This window comes from Pongo pygmaeus, chromosome 7 (assembly GCF_028885625.2).
Source record: "Pongo pygmaeus isolate AG05252 chromosome 7, NHGRI_mPonPyg2-v2.0_pri, whole genome shotgun sequence".
Taxonomy (NCBI): Eukaryota; Metazoa; Chordata; class Mammalia; order Primates; family Hominidae; genus Pongo; species Pongo pygmaeus.
This window is the reverse complement of record NC_072380.2, coordinates 121,471,183-121,493,461: the sequence shown is the minus strand read 5'-3', so window position 1 is coordinate 121,493,461 and position 22,279 is coordinate 121,471,183. Positions and strand designations below refer to the sequence as shown.

The following is a 22,279-nucleotide window of genomic DNA, read 5'->3' as shown; positions in this document are numbered from 1 at the left end:
AGGGAGTACATTTTAAATGTAGTCACTACAAAAAAAATGATAAGTATGTGAGGTGATGTCTATGTCACTTAGCTTGATTTAATTATCCCAAAATGTGTACATGTATAAAAACACATTGTACCCTATAAATATATGCAATTATTGTCATTCAAAAATTTTAAAAACAAAGTTGTTTTTATTATCTTTCTTAAAAGTGCAAAATGAAAGAAAAAGAAAAGAAATACAAAAACTAAGGCTTGCAAGCTTAGAGAAGTTGCATATTCAGAAGGCATTAATCCTATAATATATACATAGAATTCTCAAAGCATAATGTGTGCTGAGACACACTCAAAGAACTCCTGCTAAAGTGTTGCTATGATCAGAGACAGGAAAAATAAAGAGACTCCTTGGATATCTACAGGAAGGATTGTGAGATAGGACTCATAACTCAGATGAACTAGAGGAAGTAAAGCCATTGGGATATAGGCCAGGTGTCAACCCCAATCAGCAGACTCATCCACTGAGTGTCAGGTTCTGTGCCAAATCTATGGACACAAGTGCAAGTTAAACAAGCCCTACCTTCAGGGAAACACAATTAACCACAAGAGTTATTTATGCACAAGCTACTCTGCTGTAGAGGGGGTTGCTTACTAACACAGCCAGGGAGGACTGGGGAAGGATTCCAGCTGCCTGAGCTGAGCCAGGGAGGGAAAATTGGAGTTAGCAAGGCAAGGAAGGTTATTCCAGGCAGTGGAAACAGAATGAGCAAAGGCAAGAGAAAAGGTAGTGTTTTAGGTAACTAAAAATATGCTGTGTGTTTGGAGCTTAAGGATCATGGGAAGAGTGGGCAGAGGTGGAGCCAGGGTGGAAACAGGTTCATGGAGGGTTCGCTCTGCCAGGCTGTGGTTCTAGCTACACATAAATGCTTGCAGTTCCTGAATGTAGCACTATCTTAGTCTGGGATGCTATAATCAAATACCATAGACTGGGTGGCTTAAACAACAAATATTTATTTCTCACAATTCTGCAGGCTGGAATTTTGACATCATGGTGCTAGCATGGTCAGATTGTCAGTGAGTGTCCTCCTGTTGGTTCACAGATGGTTGCCCATATTCTAACATGGGCTAGGGAGAGAAAGCATGCTGTCTCCTGTGTCTTTTATTATAAGACTAATTCCATCATGGAGGTTCCACCCTTGTGATCTAATTAACTTGCAAAAATCCCATCTTTACACACCGTCACACTGGAGATTTGGTTTCTACATATGAATTTTGAAGGGACGTAAACATTTAGTCCATAGCCACCAATCTCCCTGTTAACTCTATAACTGGCCTTCTTCTCATTACTGTAATATGTCTGGCTCATTCCATCTTCAGCCTCTTTGCACATGTTGTTCCCTCCACTTAGCCCCTCTTCTCCAAGATTTTGTTGTGATGCTCCTTACAACTCAGGTCTCAAGGCAAACGTAACCTTCTAAAAAAAGCCTTTATTGACTCTGTCTCTTAATAGTTTTCCCCTAACAACTTATCATAATTTGAATTTGTGTCATACACTTTCTTGTTTGTGTTTGAATTAATCTCCTTCCCCCAGTAGAAAGAAAGCTGCATGAAAGTGGGGCCTTTTCTGTGTTGTTCACGCCTGTAATTCTGTGCCTAGAACACAGCATGACACACATTGATACCCAATCAATAAATCATAGTCTTTTCCTTCTGTTGGAAAGTCCCATCATTTCTGCACCAAGCCAATTCCAACCTTCAAGAGGTGTCTAGGAATCTTTCCATTCATCTCTCTTACTTCCTCATTGCTCTCAGAATGAGGTAATTTTTTTTTTTTTTGAGACGGAGTTTTGCTCTTGTTGCCCAGGCTGGAGTGCAATGGCACAATCTTGGCTCACTGCAACCTCTGCCCCCTGGGTTCAAGTGGTTCTCCTGCCTCAGCCTCATGAGTAGCTGGGATTGCAGGCATGCACCACCTACCCGGCTAATTTTGTATTTTTAGTAGAGACAGGATTTCTCCATGTTGGTCAGGCTGGTCTCGAACTCCCGACCTCAGGTGTTCCACCTGCCTCTGACTCCCAAAGTGCTGGGATTACAGGTGTGAGCCACCGCGCCCGACTGAGGTGATTTCTAAAAATTGTTCTCTGAGAGAGTACCTTGTACACATTTCTATTTCAACCTTATTATACTGCACTTTATACTGTACTCTATATATTATATATATTATACATTATCTATATAGGTATATAAATATACCTATATAGATATAGATATAGATATATTAGATATACATATATATATATATGTAAAATACTGCACTATTATAATGCATCTGTTTGTCTCTCTTCCATTTTATTTTGAACTCCCTGGAAGCAAGAGCTGTGTCAACTAGTTTTTTTGTTACCAAATGCCCAGCATAGGGCCTGATAACAGTAGATGCTCAGATAGTTGTTGAGTGTTGGTGAATAAGTGAAGGAGGATTGAAGAGGATTGAGACTAGAGGTAGGGAGGGCAGATAGGAGTCTCTGGTATCCACTGTTAGGAATCTCACCTTTGAAAGTATACTCACATGTGCACGAGGATGATAGTGGGGCATAATAAAAACAGGAAACAAGCTACATTCTCATCAAAAGGCAATGGTTAAATCATATAGTATACATCTTTATAATGAAATACTAAGTAGCCATTAAAAATATAACATATATTCACATACTTAAATAGAAATCTCTCCAAATCTTTTATTAAGTGAAAAAGATTAAGTGAGAGACTATTATGTAAAGCATGTAATATGGTTTGACTCTGTGTCCCCACCCAAATCTCGTCTTATAGCTCCCATAATTCCCACATGTTGTGGCAGGGACTGGGTGGGAGATGATTGAATCATGGGGGCAGATCTTTCCTGTGCTGTACTTGTGATAGTGAATGGGTCTCATGAGATATGATGGTTTTAAAAACAGGAGTTTAACTGAACAAGCTCTCTCTTTGCCTGCTGGCATCTATGAAAGATGTGACTTGCTCCTCCTTGCCTTCCACCATGATTGTGAGGCCTCCCCAGCCAAGTGGAACTGTAAGTCCAATAAATCTCTTTCTTTTGTAAATTGCCCAGTCTTGGCAATGTCTTTATCAGCAGTGTGAAAACAAACTAATACAGCATGTTCCCATTTGTGTAAAGAAATACTCAAAACTTATGTCTTCTCATCCATACATATACATGTATGCAAATATAAAGGAACAAGAATGAAAGGGATATACACCAAATGCTTAACAGTGGATATATATGTGCAAGGAGAGAATTAGGATGTGCTATGGAAAGAGAAAATTCACCATTTGTACTTTTATATTATTTGGATTTTTTACAAGGAGAAAGTATTTGCTTATTAATTATGTAATTAAACATGATTTTAGTAGTCTATGTCACTAATATGGGCAAGAAGTTATTGGGATCTGATCAATGACAATTGCAAAAAAAAATTTTCAGATTTGTAGAACTTAGTGAAAATGAGGGAGAAGGAAAAGTCTAGGGTGACCAAGGTTTTAACCTTAGATACTTCAGTGGATGGTGATATTTACTGTGTCAGACCACAAGGCAGAGAATACAAGATTTAGATGGCAAGAAGATATGTTTAGTTTAGGCATGTTGAGTTTGAGGTGCTTATGGAATTTCCAAATGGACACATTTACTAGTTAGTTGTACATATGGGTCTTGAGTACTGGATAGAGACTGGGAATTAAAAATGAAGACTTGGGACAATCAACACAGATTAGATACTGAAGTTGGAGAGCAGGTGTTTGTCTATCAGCAGTCATAAAGCAGGGAGATCAATAAGTCCCTCGAAATGATATGTAAAATTTGTGAATATGCCCGCTACTCCCCCAGTCCTCACAGAAAGAGTTCATCATTTCAACAGATTTTTGAAAGAGGCTCATGACTCAAAAAGATTGACAGGAATCTGGTAGAGTGAGAAGGGAAAATGGTTGATGATAAACCTTGAGGATGACCAATGAAGGAAGCTAATTTTTTTAAAGAAGTGAGAGAACAAAAAGAAATCATGATGGAGACTTAGAATTTGCAAGGAGATAAACAGAGACATAAGAATATTAAGAAAGTTAAGAATATTAGGGTGGAGAAAAATCAAGAAAAATGAACTATTTGAAAGTATGAAATTCTTCAGAAAGTTCCACTAAATGCAATCTTCATGCTAAGTAGAGAAAGCAGGTAACTTAAGGCTATATACCAACAAATTAACAATTATCTTATTCATCAAGGAATACAGAAGCAAAGAGAATGATGTAAGATGTCTGCTTATTTGCAAAATATCCTATCTTGCTTTGAAATTTTGTTTTTTCCTTTTCTTTTCTTTTTTTTGAGTTATGAAACTCTAGAAATTATCCAGGTATTAATAGAATAATGGCCTATGATCCTGAGCCAAAAATCAGAGAGCCCTCAGATGGGAAATGTTTATTGGAGGCTGTTTCATACTAATTTATGCAGTGACAGCATATAAACATTTTGTACAGAGAGATTAAGGAATTTGTCATTGTACTGTGTATGGGTTACGATACACATATTACTAACCACAATCTCCACAAAGCTAGCATGTGGCAGAGCCTGAATATTAGCCTAAGTGTGTATTCTGAACACCAGACACATTTCTTCTTCATTGGAAGAAGTAACACTACATATTGTGTTACTAACCCAGTACCTATCTGGTTAAATCAGATTTCCTTCCAAGACTTTTCTGAGAAAAGTGATATTTCAAATAGCATGATGTTGGGACATAAAAGTCTCTGAAATGTTTTCTCCTAGATGCCTACACCAACAGTCTTTGGAGGGCTTGGAGAAGGCAGTTAGCCAGGGTGTGGTGCAGAAAACCAGTGCCTACACACAGTGGGCCTTCAGTTTGCTTCTTGGGACACCGATTGACTCAGAAAAGCTTTTTTCTAACTTAGTTTGCATTACCTTGGAGATTAGTTAGGAGAGTAAATCCAAAAATGGCAATGAAAATTTCATTACTCATCTCAGGTATCCTTTTAGATTTTACTTTGTTTCATTTTATATTTCATTTTTGCATTTCCCCATCTTCTTGCAGTCTTCTGTAGGCTCCTGCTACTGTGTACATTCTTTCCGGGGTTCCAGGGTTAGTCATTGTGGTTTGCATACATTGAGTTGTCTATAGTACCTTTAATGTCCTGAGTTATGCTGTGGTGTGGAAACTATAGCTGTTACAAAGAATAAATGATCTGTGAGTCCAGGATTTGTACAAGAGAGAAACAAAATAAATCCCTTTCAGGGAATAATATTAAAGGGAAAAATAGAAGAGAGAGAGAAAGAGAGCTTTTGTTATCAATTTGCCCAGTTTCTTGACTACCTCTGAGTCAATTTCATCAGTGGGAGTGCTCACTTCCATCCTAGCTCAGGCTAGAAAACTTTTATGTCCAAGTTGAGAACCAAAAAGGGAACTAAATAGGTTTTTCTCTATGCTAGCTTCAGACAGTATCCCTGGAGATGTTCCTGTGACTGAATCAGGATGTTCAGACAGCCTGGCAAAACATTTTTTCCCTTTTATTTAAAACAAAAATTGAAATTCCTCATATTGTTTCATGTCCTCTCATATTTTGAAATCTCTACTGGAAACCACATAAACCTTGGTAGTAAAAGCAAGATTTGGCACATATTATTAAAATGTTCATTTTTAGACAATCTCTTGTGAAACCAAGTTTTTCATACAACTTCTAGTTCACCAATTTTGGTTTTATTTTTTTCTTTCTTGTCATACAGCAATCAGTAAAAAAAGAAGCAGCAGGAGAGAAAATGAAGGGAAGTAATGGACCCAAATTACCTAAACTTTCAATCTTTAGCAGTGCTTCATGATTAGACGAGATAATGTTGTAACGTTGGTAGGGTTTTGAACAAATTGTAGAGCTCAGTAAATGTCTCATATGATTATAATTCATAATGCTGACCACAAAAGAAAATATTATTATGAATTTTTGTTCTCTTTCCCATATTTCATATGTAAAGTTTTTTTAATAAAAGGCAATTTTGATTCAGTGGAAAGATAACTGGCCTGAGAGTACAGAGAATTTAGTTTCAATTTTGTTATGGATTTTATGCACTTGTGTAATAGTGACATTTCTATTTGAATGTATTTCATAGCAATGGAATATTTCTTAACTCTCAAAAAGAAACTAAGAAGTCACTATTAAAAAACTTATAAACGAGTTTATTCTATAGAAATATCGGGGGAACTAGCCCCAGTATTTCAACGTAGGTTCTTTCCTATTGTCCCTAAGTGTTGACCAGTCTCAGAAACAAAGAGAAAGAGCACAAAAGACAGAAATTTTACAGCTGGGTCTCCAGCAGTGACATCACATGTCGGCACGTTCCGTGATGCCCCCGAGCTGCAAAGCCAGCAAGTTTTTATTAGCGATTTTCAAAGGGGAGGGAGTGTATGAATAGGGTGTGGGTCACAGAGATCACATGCTTCAAAAGGCAATAAAATATCACAAGGCAAATGGGGGCAGAGCCAGGGTGCTGCCAGGGCCAGGGCAAAATTAGAATAGTTAATGAGGTTTCATGTCCCACTGTGCACACATTGTCATCGATAAACATCTTAACAGGAAACAGGGTTTGAGAGTGGACAACCAGTCTGACTAGCATTTCGCCAGGCTGGAATTTCCCAATCCTAGCAAGCCCCGGGGCGCTGCAGAAGACCAGGGTGTATTTCATCCCTTATCTACAAATGCATAAGACAGACACTCCTAGAGTGGCCATTTTAGAGACCTCTCTCTGGGAATGCATTCTTTTCCCAGGGCTGTTCCTTGCTGAGAAAAAGAATTCAGTGATATTTCTCCTATTCGCTTTTGCAAGAAGAGAAATATGACTGTGTTCTGCCTGGCCCCGCAGGCAGTCAGACCTTGTGGTTACCTCCCTGGTTCCCTGAAAATCGCTGTTATCCTGTTTTTTTAGGATGCCCAGATTTCATATTGTTCAAACACACATGTTTTACAAACAATTTGTGCAGATAACACAATCATCACAGGGTCCTGAGGCGACATACATCCTCAGCTTATGAAGATGATGGGATTAAGAGACTAAAGCAAAGACAGGCATAGGAAATTATAAGAGTATTGATTGGGGAAGTGATAAATGTCCATGGTTTAATATTTAAATCACTGTCTCCTCTCCCAAAATAACCATTTTCTGGAAACTGATGTTTAAAAATCTTACATATGTTTCATACCATTCCTACATAGTTATGTGTCTATGAATATTATGCAATATTATTTTTCATGCCATTTTATGTATATGTTATCAGACTGTATACATCATTCTGAAAATAGTCACCATTCAACATTATTTTTATCTGATTTATCCGTAGTACATAGACTTACAGTTCGTGTATTTTAATTTCTTTGTGGTATTCCAGTGTATAAAATATAGAAAAAAATGTTTATACATGCTTTAATGAACATTTAGATTGCTGCCTAAATTTTCAGCATTATGAACAATGCTGCAGTGATTAATCTTGGTATATCATCATGTGCATAAATGTGAGGATTTCTCTAGGATATATATGTAGAAGTGAAATTTGTGGGTTGAAAACTATGTACATATTTAAATTTTCTAGATATTGTCATATCATTCTCCAAAAGGTCTATACCAGTTCCAAATCTCAGTATTTTTATATGATGTCACAGATATCTTGCTTCATGTTTGTGATACTATTTGCATTAACAGACTACTTATTTGCCCATCTGGGGTTAAGGACATGCAAGTGGGAAGCAGGGAACTGGTATTCTATTTTTTATTTAATTTCCATTTCTTTGATTACTAATGAGGTAAAGCATCTTTGAATATGTTGATTGGAGTTTGATGTTTCTCTACTGTAAATTGCTTTGGTCATAATGTTTGCCCATATTTCTATTGAATGGATTTGAGTTGCAAATATCATTTTTCAGTTTGTGGTTTGTCTTTTATCTTTGTTTATGATCTTTTGTGGAACAGAAAATTTAATGTTGTAAATGTAACAACTTTTTGCTTATAGATTTTGCTCTTTGTGTCTTATTTTGTCACCATTTCCTTCCTGAAATCAAAAGTATATTTTCAATATGTTCTTCAAAAAGTTTTAAAGATCAAGCATTAGGGCCGGGCGTGGTGGCTCACACATGTAATCCCAGCACTTTAGGAGGCCGAGGCAGGCAGATCACGAGGTCAAGAGATCGAGCCCATCCTGGCCAACATCATGAAACCCCGTCTCTACTAAAAATACAAAAATTAACTGGGTGTGTTGGCACGTGCCTGTAGTCCCAGCTACTCGGGAGGCTGAGGCAGGAGAATCACTTGAACTTGGGAGGCAGAGGTTGCAGTGAGCCAAGATTGTGCCACTGCACTCCAGCCTGTTGACAGAGTGAGACTCTGTCTCAAAAAAAAAAAAAAGATCTAGCATTAGGTCGTTCATCTATCTGGAATTTAATTTAATTGTAATGTGAGATATGTCTAATTTAATTTTTTTTCATATTGATAACCCCACATGACCACAGTTGGCATTACTAATCAATAAAGAAAAGCTACATCACCCATAGTGTTTTGATTAATACTTTCATTCATCATAGTATTTGTGGTTAACATTATGATTAATGTGTCTTTTTCTTTTTGATTAGTAACACCAACAGTCATGACATTTTCATATTTTTATGGGTACATTTGTGTGTTCTGTATTCTGTTCCATTGCTTCATTTGCTTATTCTTTCACCCGTACAAGACTATATGATGGAAGACTTATAAGTCTAGCTTTACTAGACTTAAAATCTGAGGCCCTGCCAGTGTCATTTACTTCTCTTGGCAGTATACTCTTTTATATAAGTCTTATGATCAGCTTGTCTATTTAATCCAAAGAAAAGCTTTTAGGATTGTATAATAAAATGCATTGAATTTATAGATCAATTTGGAGAGAAATGATATCTTTAAAATTTTGCATCATTATAACCATGAATATTTATTCCATTCTTGTTACTTAGGTCTTCTCTTACTGTCTTGGTTATTTATTCTTTTTTATTGCAGAATTGTATTCATTATATAAATATCTTGTAATTTGTTTGCTCATTCTCCTGCTGAAGGGCTTTGGGTTCTTTCCAGGTTTTGGCTATCGTAAATAAACCTGCTATGGACATTTTTACATGACTTTAAGTGGACATAAGCACCTGCTTTTGTTGGACACACACTCAAGGGTATAATTGCTTAGTCAAAGGGAACACATATGATTAGCTTTAGCAGATACTGCAAATGGTAGACGTGCATATTCAGACATTTAATAGCAATATAAAAGACTGCCAGATGGTCTAAAACCTCAGCAACTTTGAAATTATATTTTTAATTTTAGCTATTCTGGTGCTGAGTATGTCTTTGTATCCTTTTTGTGGCTTTAAACTTGTCTTTGATTACCAATGATGTTGAGCATTTCTTCATATATATAGCACTGATTTTATTATCCTCTTTTGTGAAGTATTTGGTTAAGTCTCTTGCCTTTTTTAAAAAACTGTACATTTTTCCTTTTCATATAGTTTAGTATGCATTATTTATACATCTTGGATACAAGCTTTTTGACAAATATATGTATTGTAAATCTCTGCTCCCAATCAGTAGCTTTCCTCTCTAGTATATTAAGTAATGTAATTCAATAAACAATAAAAAATTTATTTCATAGTGATTTTTTTATCCCATTTAAAAAATATTTGCTTATCCCAAGATCATGAAGATATTCCCCTTTTTATTTCAAGAAGACTGACGATTCTACTTTTTACATCTTGATCTGTTTTGATTGTATTGATCTATAATCCAAGGTGTTGGGAGGGGTCAAATTTCATATTTTAGCTATTCAGTTGACTCAGCTCCATATTTTGAAAAGACCACCTTTCCCCTCTGATTGGTAATGGAAACTTGGTTGTAAATCAGTTACTAAACACGTGGAATATTTGTTTCAGGACTCTATGCCATTCTGTTGATCTCTTTCTCTATTCTTGTATTGGTTAGACTGAATTCATCCTTCATTCTTCAATCAACCACACTAAATTAATTACTTTTGGTTTAAAATAATCACTCTATAAGTAGAGTAAATCTATCAGATTTTCCCCTTCTTTGAGATTGTTTTGGTTTGTTCAATTCCTTACAATTTCTTATACATTTTACAATGTTGATTTATACATACACAACAGTTTGGATTATGATCAAACTAGCATTGACTCTACAGGTCAGTTTGGAACAAACAGACACCTTTAAATATTTAGAATATTCTATTCCATGAACACAGGATACCACTTCATTTATTTTTGTCTTTTTTTATATTTGTCACAGAAATATTTCATAGTTTCTAATGCAGAGGTCCTTTATTAGATTTATTCTTATATATTTAATATTATTTGATACTGTTTTAACTGAAAGTTTAAAGTTTTAATTTTCCACTTGTTATATTAAAAATGATTATTGTTATATTAAAAATGATTATTTAATACTGACTTTGTATCCAGTAATTTTTGATAAATAGTGACAGAATATTCTGGTAAATAATTTCTTCTTCTCCAATCTTAACATAATTTATTTCTTTTTCTTGCTTTGACTAAAACCATCAGTGAAACACTGTGTTGATGAAAAAAGCCAAACTTTGTAAAATATTTCAAGAGATTCTGAGCCACATCTGAGGACCAAAAATTATATATATATAGATATAGATATAGATATAGATTTTTTTTAAGACAGGATCTCTTGCTCTATTACCAAGGCTGGAGTGTTGTGGTATGATCATGGCTCACTGCAGCCTTAAACACCCAGGCTGAAGCAATCATCCTCCTCAGCCTCCTAAGTAACTGGTACTTTGGCATACACCACCATACTTGGATAATGTTTATATTTTTCATCAGTGTGGTATCTCACTATGTTGCCCAGGCTGGTCTCAAACTCCATGGCTCAGGCAATCCTTCTGCCTTGGCCTCTCAAAGTGCTGGGATTATAAGTATGAACCAGCATGCCTGGCCCTATATGCTAATATTTTGTTTTTATTTATGTTCATGAGAATTAGTGGTCTATAATTTCTCATTCTTATAATGTCTAATTAGATTTTGGTATTAGCATTATTCTAAGTTGGGAAGAATAACAAAATAAGTTGGGAAGTATTTCTCTTTTCTTATTCTTTGAAAGGATTTTTATAAAACTAATGTTATTTCACCAGGGACAGTTTTTCTCGTAGGAAGGTTTTTAATTACAGATTTAATTTCTTTATCAACCAAAGTTGCCTATCAGATTTTTATTTCTTCTTTTGTCAGTTTGGATATTTGACATTTCTCAAGAAACTTATTCATTTCATCTCAGTTGTCAAAGATATCAACTTTTCATAATACCTTCTTATTCTAATATTCATGATTTGAAAAGAGTAATGTTCCTGGGGTATTAATTATTTTTATAAATGTTAAAATAACTTTTATTTTATTGATTGTCTCTATTCTATGTTTATTTTCAACTTCATTCATTTCTACTTTTACTTTTTTAGATTTTCTTCCTTTACTTTCTTTGGGAATAATTTTCTCTTCTTTTTCTAGCTTCTTGAGTTGGGTGTTTACATAACTGATTCTCTACTTCTTTTCTAATACATGCATTTAAAGCTATAAAATCCCTCTAGGCACTACTTTTACTACATCTTACAGATGTTTGTAAGTTATAATTTTAGTACAAAATATTTTTAATGATAATTCCATACTAAATAATTTTCATGGTGATTTCCTATGTTACTCATGAGTTATTTAGAAGCATGTGTCTTAATTTACATGCACTTAAAAATTTCTATTTTTCTATCTGTTGTTGACTTCTAATTTAATTCTTTATGGACAAAAACCTGCACTGTATTTGAAATTTGTTTCTTTAAAGTCTTCTTTGTCTTATGTTAATATATATGTGCCATATTTCTTTTGGTTAGTGTTCGTATAATATATATTTTTCAGTTCTTTTATATGCCTTTTTTTCTTTAATCTTATTTTTAAATTGTGTCTCATAAATCACATATATATTTTTCTTTTTAAAATCTAGTTTTACATTCTTGTTTTCTAGTTAGAGTATTTACACTCTTCACATTTAAGGTAATTACTGATATGCTTAAATGTGTCAGGCTATTTTTGTCCTATTTGTCACATCTGTCATTTTAGACTGTATTAGTTTTCTATTGTTGTGTAACAAATTTCCACAAACTTAGCATCTTAAGACAATGCCCTTTTATTATCTCACAGTCTTGGGAAGCAAAAAGTTTAGGAATATGTTAGTTGAGTCTTCTGCACAGGGTTTCACCAGGCTGAAATTAAGGTATTAGCTGGGGCTATAATCTCATGTGGGGCTGAAGGACTAGCAGATCTAGTTGTTACATAAGCTGTACCTAGTATGGAATCTAACAAAATGAGATAATTATCTTTGGAAAGCGGGGGTTAACAATGGGGCTGGGAAGGAAGATATGCCTTGGAGATCAACAGCTCTGGGTTCAAATTCTTACTGTGGTGTGTATGAGTTTTAATTTTATCACCTACATAGAAGAGAACATTTTACTTAGTTTACAGGATTAAGAGATTAAATGAAATATCTGAAAGAGACTGCCATCTAGCTATATCTCCTAAGCATCTATATTTATTATTAAGCATGAAAACTCAAACATATTTCTGAGACAGGAGAATTATGAAAAAATAATCAATGTTTTGAAAAGATGTTGAGGTGAAAGGAAAACAAACAGTCGTGTCCAGTAGCTTCACTTGATAATGAGGGTGCAGTAGTGTGGTTAATAAAATTGAAAAGATCAGGAAAAAGTCACAGAAACTGCTTTAGTTATTTCATTTATTTATTCATCCAATATTTGTATCTGTGTGAGAGCCTACTCTGAGATGGGTATCTTTCTAGCTGTTGAGAATACAGTGGTGAGCTAACCAGGCAAGGACCTCACCCTTTATATAGTATGGCATTTCCTAAAATGTATTGACTGAGATGTTATGATTCCTACAAATTAATAAATGAATAAAGGATTTCAAAGTCAAATAAATTTGTGAAGTTTTATGTTATGCGAAGTTTTATGTTTGCTGTAGTAGTTCTCAGAGCCTTGAATATGCAAATGAAAATTGTGAATCTATAAGAATTAGATATAATATGTAGCATTTCCAAATTTATTTTACTTTAGAGCTTCTATATAGAGGAACACATAGTAATATCTTGCAGGAGACAGCTTGAGAAGTGCTCAATGAAGCTTTAAGTCAGATTGAATAAATGGATTTATAAAGCAATATTAAAGGCTTGTCAGTATTTGGATTTCATTCATTGGTAATGGATCTAATCATGAAAATTATATGATGTTATTTGGCACAATTCCACAGCTTAACAAAAGGCCTAGAGAAAATGGGCAGCTGATTTGTCTAGGTCTAGAAATTGACAAAGTGATTATAATAAAATATGGAGGTGTAACAAAATCCTAGAGGATTGTGAAATAAAGATAAATCAGTGAACCATGTATTCCAGCCTGGATAAGGAGGAAAGCAAAGCCTCAATAATTTGAGAGAATAATGAGATATGGAAATATTAGAAGTATAATGTGTATTGCTTAGAAGTAAGAAAATGTGGAAGAAAATTATAGTCAGAGAGACACATTTCAAGTTTCAAGATATCAGATGTGAAAAACGGATGAAAAGTGATGACATTGTTTAGGACATAACTGTGGATTCATTGCTAAAGTGGAATGAAGAGAAGGTAAAAGCATTATGAGTCCATAGTATATAAACGGTTGTCCATTTGAAGAATGAAGTTACTTAAGCATCTAGAAAATTATGAAGTAGAAAAGAGAACTGTGGTCCTGGCATAAATAATTTATGCATACTGGGTAGGCACCTGGAAATTGGTGGAATTATGACTTTTAAAAGTTAAGTCCGAATGTGGTGGTTCACACCTGTAATCCTAGCATTTTGGGACGCCAAGGTGGGCAGATCACTTGACGTCAAGAGTTCGAGACCAGCCTGGCCAACATGGTGAAACCCCATCTCTACTAAAATTACAAAAATTAGCCAGGTGTGGTAGTGGGCACCTGTAATCGCAGCTACTCAGGAGGCTGAGGAAGGAGAATTGCTTGAACCCAGGATCTGAGCCGAGATATCACCACTGCATTTTAGCCTGGGCAAAAGAGCAAGACTGTCTCAAAAACAAACAAACAAACAAAGTTAATATGTGGTCTTCGAAGTAGGCATGGTGGAACCAATGTGAAAATCTAATGGCTTTGAATGAGACAGTAGGAAGCAAGGATATTGCCAACCTTTCCTTAAAGTCAACAGATTTAACGCAAGTAGGAGTGCCTTTACATGGAGGTTTCCATGGGTAGTACAATATAGGGGAGAGTAGGTCTTGAGTTCAGACAAACACAGGTTAGATTCCTGACTCTGCTGCTTACTATGTTACAGTGTTACTTAAATATGTAACATCTGTATGAATTCTACATTCTTTCACAGACACAATATTCCCATCTTATATCCTTGAAGGCTCTTCTGAGGAACCACAAAATTGTATAAATCTTAGCACAGTGTCTGTTCTTCAGGCAGGACTAGGCTTTATACTGTGAAAATGAGAGCCATATTCTAGAAAAATATTTAAACTTGTGTGAAGGTTATGAGCCAATGACAATAGAGGCAAAATTCCGAGATATGGGTTTGATTGTCATGGAAAAGATGGGAAAAGACTCTGGATGGAGTTAATTCTTTTCAAATTTCTACTGAATATTTGTGGGAACTTTGGTCTAAAGTGTAATGATGCATTTTAAAAATATTTGACCAAGGTAGAGATTGCCAAACTTGATGATAATAATAAAAATGAACAAAATAATGGCTACTATATATTAAGGTCCAGCTAACTCTATGAAATAGATTTTACCACCCTACTACACTCTTTATGCATATGAGAAAAACAAGAAGTGAAATGACCTGCACAAAAGCATAGAATTTGTAAATTGCAAAGCCAATATGCCCTCTTATATCAGATAGACATGCAAACATGTATAGATTTACATAGATAGATATATACATATTTACATGTGTTTAAGTATGTATGTGTTTATGTGTGTATATATGTGTATGTGTTTATGTGTGTATACACACACACACACGTATATATACACACAGAAAGAGAGAGAGAGAGAACATTAGAATAGACCCACCAAAAGAACTATCTCTTTTTAAGTACTATTTTAAAATGTATGTACCAAACATAAAAACTTACTGCACTTGATATTTTGGCATACAAGATGAGGGAAACACAGCAGCTCAAAAATATTCTATAAAGCCAGTTACTGTAATCAAAATACAAATGTTCAAAAACCAAAGATCTAAAAATTTAAAATAAATATGTTAAACAATGTAATGTGAATCTGGATTCTATAAGACACAGGAATCTGATTTGCAGGTTATAAAACCTTCTAGTATATAACCATGGGATTCAATGGTCAGGGCAAACACATCATGAGAAAGGATGGTTTTACTTTAGAAGAATAGAGTAAGGAATCAAACATGAAGACTTTCATGACTAAAACAAACCAAAGTGAACATGGGGCAAACTAAACCTCTTTTGTTCAGAGCTATATGTCCAGTACCTAGTCGGTTCCTGGCACCTTGTAAGTTTGTTGAATGAAGTGAATGAATGCCTGAGAAGAAAGAGCAGAAGCACAAGAACTGGTTGCTGATGACAATAAGGAAAACATTACATAGAACTTGGGTGCTGAGGCACTTGTATCTACTTTAGACTGTCTATACTTCATTTCTTTATTTGTTGAGTAAATCGTTCCAGAAGAGCTTGACCGTAAATCAACAGCACTATTCTCTCTTTATTGACAGATATTCACCAAGTGAAGGGGAAAAATAATTTTAGTTTACAGCTGGAAACTCAACTGCTACCTAAAATCCATTTTGAGGGAAGGGACATTACTCTTAAGTCTTGGTGTAATAAAGAATAAACGTAGCATAAAGCTACTCCTTGACTCACCAAAATCTGGGATGTATCAATCAACGACTTGTCTAGAAATTTTGAACTGACAAGACCACTGAATTATTATTATGGGTTTCTGAAATTCCAACAAACTTAGGTCATGACCTTAAACACTCTGGAAGGAAGCATCTTTCAAGACTGAATGGCTCACAATCTCAGACTGTCTGCTTTTCCCCAATTCCATCATATTAACTAAATAGCCAAATGCTTATGGTATTTACAGATTTTTATGCATTTTGACACAACTAAAATATCTCCATAGATAATCTCCATAGTGTAGACCAAAAAACCCACAATCATCTCTCAGTAACAGCAACATGGGTAAACAGACTAGAAGGCTGGTTTTTGATCAAGCACACTGTTATTAAATGGTGGGTCATGGGGCATAAAATGTGCAATCACACCAGAATAGATCTTAAATTTTACAGCCTCACTGAAAGTACTTCCTACCAGTCCAATGGCCAGGACTAAATGTGTTTGTCACACAAGGATGAAGAGCAAAATTGAACTATATTTCTGAATCATCAGTCCTAAAGGCTGTTAAACTAAGTCTTACATTGCCTTATATGACCTAGAAATGCAATCTGATTCAGCAACATTTACTAAGTACCTAATCTGAGTCCTCAACACAAGCCAAACTAATTATAATACATTGCAAATATAAGCATAAATAACATATCAAGGAGTGACTTATTTCAATTTTTAAAAACTGAAAAATTTCCTTGCTGTAAGTCACTGACATCGTCTTCTGAGTTGTAGAACTGAAAAATACCACCAAGAAGTCATTGTGTACAGTCTCCTGCCTTTGTGGAAAAGATATATTATTATTACTTATTTGGGATGAAGAAACAAAAGCCTAAAAAGCATAAGTAGTTTTCTGAAGATTATGTGAATAGTAAACAACAACATACAAGGGTAGAAATTAGGTCCTCTTATTTCTTGGTGCAAAATTTCTTCCAGATTCCATGCTGTTTCCCATAGAATTATACATGGGAGAGTGAAATAGAGTCCAAATGACCTGAGATATAATTGTATAAGTACTCATTTATACATTTCTGCACAAGTCTGACCAAGTTCTGTTTAACTATGACCAGTTGAAGATTTTCATATGTGCAAGGTCAAACAGCAAAAATCATACAGCTTAAATTATTTTTGTTTGTGAATATTATGCTTCAGTCAGTTAAGAACTAGAAAGAGAAGTAAGAACAAGGGTAAAGATTGTTCTAAAGTTAGCCATAACTAGGTAGAGAGAAGGATATGGTTAGTTTGTTGTCCATCGTGTTTTGTTTTATTGAGGTTATTATGAAGTATAGATAAATTTAACAAAATCTATGCATAACCTGGATATTCCAAACTACAAAATATTGCTGAGTGAAATTAAAGGATACCTACATAAATGAGAAGATATAACATACATTTTCCCCAAATTAATCTATATATTAAATGCAATTCTAATCAAAATCCCATGAGTCCGTTTTTAGCTCAAAAATGGCAAGCTGATTCTAAAGTTCATTTGGAAATGCAAAGGGAGTCTACACAGCCAAGATAATTTTGAAAAAGAAAAAAAAATGAGAGGACTCGTACTACAAAGCAACAGTAATTAAAACAGAGAGCTGTTGGTAGAAGAATGCACTTATAGATCAAAGAAATAGAATAGAAAGTCTAGATACAGACCCAAAATACATAGTCAATTTATTTTTTGTAAAACTGTTTGGCTATTTTAATTGAGAAAGTATAGGTTCTTCAACAAATGATGCTAGAACATGTGGATATTCATATGGAAAAAAAATGAACCTCACACATTCATGAAGATTAATGAATCACAGACTATACTTTTAAAACATTTGCAAGCCATTAATAAGAAAACAGCAGGCAATTCACAAATGTACAAATGGCCAATGAGCATTTGTATACAACATCATTAGTCATCAGATAAATGCAAATTAAAACAAAAATGAAATACCCCTACCAGCCATTTAAATGGCTAAAATTAATATCAAAATAAAGAGAAAAACCTTAAAGCTCCTAGAGAAAAGTTATCTGATAAATTAGATTTCCCTTCATCTTCACCATAAGACCAAGATTTCTAACTTGTTCCTCACTGTATATCTAGCACTTAGCAGAGGGTATGAAATGCAACAATAGACTCAATAGATAAGAAGGGGATGAATGCATGCATGCATAAATGAATATGTTATTAGAGTTATCTATCATTGTAGCAGTATGCAATATCACAGGAATCAATATCATCTTGTTAAATCACATTTTCTCACACATATTTTGGTTGTAAACATATATTTTTAAATTTTCAGTTTTGAGATTGGTTTGTTCCCAAGTTCCATAGTAAAAGTGATACTAAATTTGTTTGACCTGTGGATGCTTTCCAAATCATTTCCATTACCTGATTGAAACAAACAGAAATTTTCTCTCTGATTAATAATAGAAATGTCATTGTTGAGTTTTTTGATATTCATTCCATGTGTTTAAAAGAGTATGGAGAGTTTTGGAAAAGATAAAGAGGTCATGACCGCATTTACATCCAATCTCTTTTTTTCAACACTGCATAACCTAATCCATGTGAAGTAGGCTCCATGTACCAGGTTTGGACCTCTGAATTTAGAATGAATTAATCTGTTCCTCAGGGATTTGTAGAAGTTGCTGAGAGAAATTTGATGACAATAGATTGGAAAGAAGAGAAAGCCAGTTTCCGTACTGATAATAAAGCGTGAAAAAGATTGGGAGAAAGCCACAATGAGAAGAGATGATGGGATCTTCTGGTGGTTCTAGTCTTTTCATGAGGCTGAGCAAGATTTTTGCCCTTGCATTCTATTAGATTACTTTGTACCCCTATAATGTGCACCCCCTTCCCCAACTTTTTACTTTAGCTAATTCTAGAAAGTTTCTTTGGCTGGCTCCTCCCTTGACTCCTGGAAACACACACACACACACACACACACACACACACACACACACTCCTCATAATGCACTGCAGGATAATCCCTAAGAATGCCTAAGTACCTTTTAGCATGATCCTCCCAGAAATCTGAAGAACTAATCTTATTCTAGTTTCATAGTAATAAATGTATGAATGCACTTCTCTGAAGTTGTTATTGCATGATGGAAGGAATCGAGAGTGATTGATGAGGAGCCTGTTCCAGCCTCAATAGTCTGTATGATCCATTGGCATTCAGTCTATATGGTATTACCTTAAGCTTGATTAGCTGCATGAGGCCCTGAAATGGTGTTTCTAGATCAGGCTGCATCCTGGGCTGCTCCAATTATACATATAAGGATGGGCTTGCAGAAAATTAGTTCAGATTTTCTGAACTAAAATATATGGCCGTGACTCATATATTATCGTCCACAAACTATTCTAGACATTGGGTCTATGATCATACTTCTTCACTATTTTCCACTTTTTTTTGGATCCTTATTGCAAATTATTTCTGTATCATTTAGATGAAAAAAAATCTTGGCTTAACTTTTTCATCTCTGGGGTATTTCCTGGAAACCTAGGCCCAATTTTCACATTTGTCACCACACTAAACACACTTACACATAAATAGAACTTTGCCCTTCCAACTGTCAAAGTAGGCAGTTCATGAGGCACCCGCTGAATCTCACTATGAATTTATTATATGTTTGGGATCTGGATTTAACAGATAAGTTTCACCAATGCCTTCTTTGATCCCCAAAAGCAGAATTAAACACTTCATTGTTCCCTCTTCTATGCCATCCTATATGTGCTTCTCTTTTTCTAATTATGTGCTGATTTTACTTACTTGTCTTTTCTTCTCAACTGTGAGATTCTTAGGAGCAAGTGATCTGATCTCATTAATATTTGCATCTGTGTGCCCTATCCTAGTCCCTGCCATGTACACTGACATTCAACAAATGTTTGTTTCATGAATAATTGAATGAATGGATGGATGAATGAATGCTTGACCTTCCACACAAATTCAAAGACTAAAATCATGAGACCTTTACATGTCTAATTTCCCTAAGAAGAGTCTCTAAATACTGTTTTTACTACTAAAATCAAATCATTCTCATAGGCAAGTACCAAGCAATACTGCTTTTAACAAAGGGATAAACAATGTAAACCTTCCTCTAGTGTAAACTTGTGAGAAACCCTTTAGTGAATCATGAATATATAAATGTATATGTGCACATTTGCTGTGGAAGGGATATTGAATTCTCATTATGGACTTCTTGGGAAGCCTGAAAAAGAGAGTAATTTTTCCTCTGACACTGAGGTAAGGTGTGTATGTGAGAGGGGGATGAGTGAAAGAGGATAGAAAGGGAAGGAAGGAAAGAGAGAAAGAGACATTATGTATATGTATTTTTTCCCTGTGCATGCAATCCTGTTAAATCAATAGTTACTAAAATCAGAGTTTGTTGTTAAATCATAGCAAAAAACCACCATTTTGTCTATCTGCTACAAACTAATAGGAAAAAATCTGCAATTTATTATTCTAAGAGGTGAAAGTTATCTTCAAAACATCTCTCTTACTAATCATTAGAGGTAATTAAATTCTCATAATGATGCTCCACTACTTGTATTGTTCTGGCTAAAGACGAATCATAAAATAAATACAATTGACAATGTAGGTCAATAGGGTTGGCTGTTCAGTTTAACAAGCAGCAAGTTAATGAATCCAAGGGCATGGATGTCACCCCCTTGCAAGCCTAGTAGCATTGTTTTGTGTATGACTGAAGCTGCTTTTCCCTGTGCTGTAATCAGACTGTATCTGCATATGTTGAAATCATTTATTTCCTTTTAGCACCAATCTCTTACATCCTTCTTATCTCGTTTCTGCCCTTCTTTTCTCTGTCTGTCCATTTTCTGTCACCTACATCTGTCATCAACTAGGTACATTTTTAGGCTAAAGGCTTACAACAAGAAATAAGACAATGTGTTTTTTTTTTTTCAATATCCTGAGTCTAGCTAAGAAGAAATGCAATAAACACTTGTTAACAATGTAATTTGATAGATGCTTTTAAAGTGGTGTGTACAGAGGAGGAAATGCCAAATTAAATATAAAGGGGACTAAGAAAGGGGACTAAGAAAGCATCACAAAGGGAATTCCCCTTGAAATTTGTCTTGATAAGAGGACCTTGAAGGAGTAAATGCTCCTCTAAATATTTTATACCTATATTCTTTTATATGCTATAGAACCTCTAATAGGTGTATATCTATATCTATATCTATATATACCTATTCTATATAAAAATATACATACCTATATATAATATGTGTATGTGTATATATATACCTATATATGTGTGTGTGTGTATATATATATATATATATATATACACACACACCATTTGGCATATATATATGCCAAATGATTAAATGAATTAATGTTCTGCTTAGAGAATATAATAAAATGTATTCCAAGGACATGGAACAACGTGTCTAAAGGCAAAGTAGCAAAAGAGAATTTGGCAAGTACATAATGGGCCAAAAATGACAAGAAAAAAATGAAAATATTTGATGCTTCATTTTAGGATTATAAAAGGAATTTTAGGAAAGGATTATACATAATTTTCAATGGTATTTTAAAAAAGTGAAAGCTATGATTTATGCTATTTGTATGATCAAAATATTTCACTCTCTTTTTTTATCTTAGCTGTATGCCAATGTTGTATTCTACTTTTTTCCTTAAGTTTTATATATTTATATAAATATATGAAACTATATTTATATAAATGTATGTTTATATTTATATAAAACTATATTTATATATTTATAGCAAAATATTTTCTAGGTTTCTATAAAGTCTTCATATGATTACTTTTCATATGGATGCCTAATATTACTTTGAGTTTACTGATCACTTAGCCATTGTTCTTGTTTTATCAATATTAGAATTAAATCCTGTAACAAGTCCTATATCAGCATCTTTCAATTTCTGGGTCAGCTGAGAAGCAGCAGCAGGATGTCTATATTTTAGTGTGGCTGCATTTATACAGGGCCAAGGAAGCCAGGACTGGTTTGTACTTTCCCAGTTTCTCTGAGGGTCACTTCATGCTATGAGAAGTTCTGCAAAAGAAGATTTAAGTACCTTCAATCAACTCCCCAACCCAAATCACATTTGGACCCAGATTTCTCCAACTGTGGGCAATACTGTCTACCATAGTAAGCGTTAAAGTTAGTGACCTAAAGAATTGAGTGGCCCACTCCAAGGGAGAGCTAGTGGACATGTTCCCTCCCTCAATGCTTAAGAAAGATGCTGAAGGGAAGAGCTCTGAGAAATGC

At 34.6% G+C, this 22,279-nt stretch overlaps 1 long non-coding RNA gene across 2 annotated transcripts in view; it reads left to right on the top strand.

The window, feature by feature from the left end:
- The first annotated feature begins 628 nt into the window (after positions 1-628).
- Positions 629-22,279, top strand: part of LOC134739952 (uncharacterized) — a 47,296-nt gene continuing 25,645 nt past the window's right edge. For both annotated transcript variants that reach the window (XR_010127114.1, XR_010127115.1), the window contains exon 1: positions 629-762. This is a non-coding gene — a long non-coding RNA (uncharacterized LOC134739952). The remainder of the gene's footprint in view (positions 763-22,279) is intronic.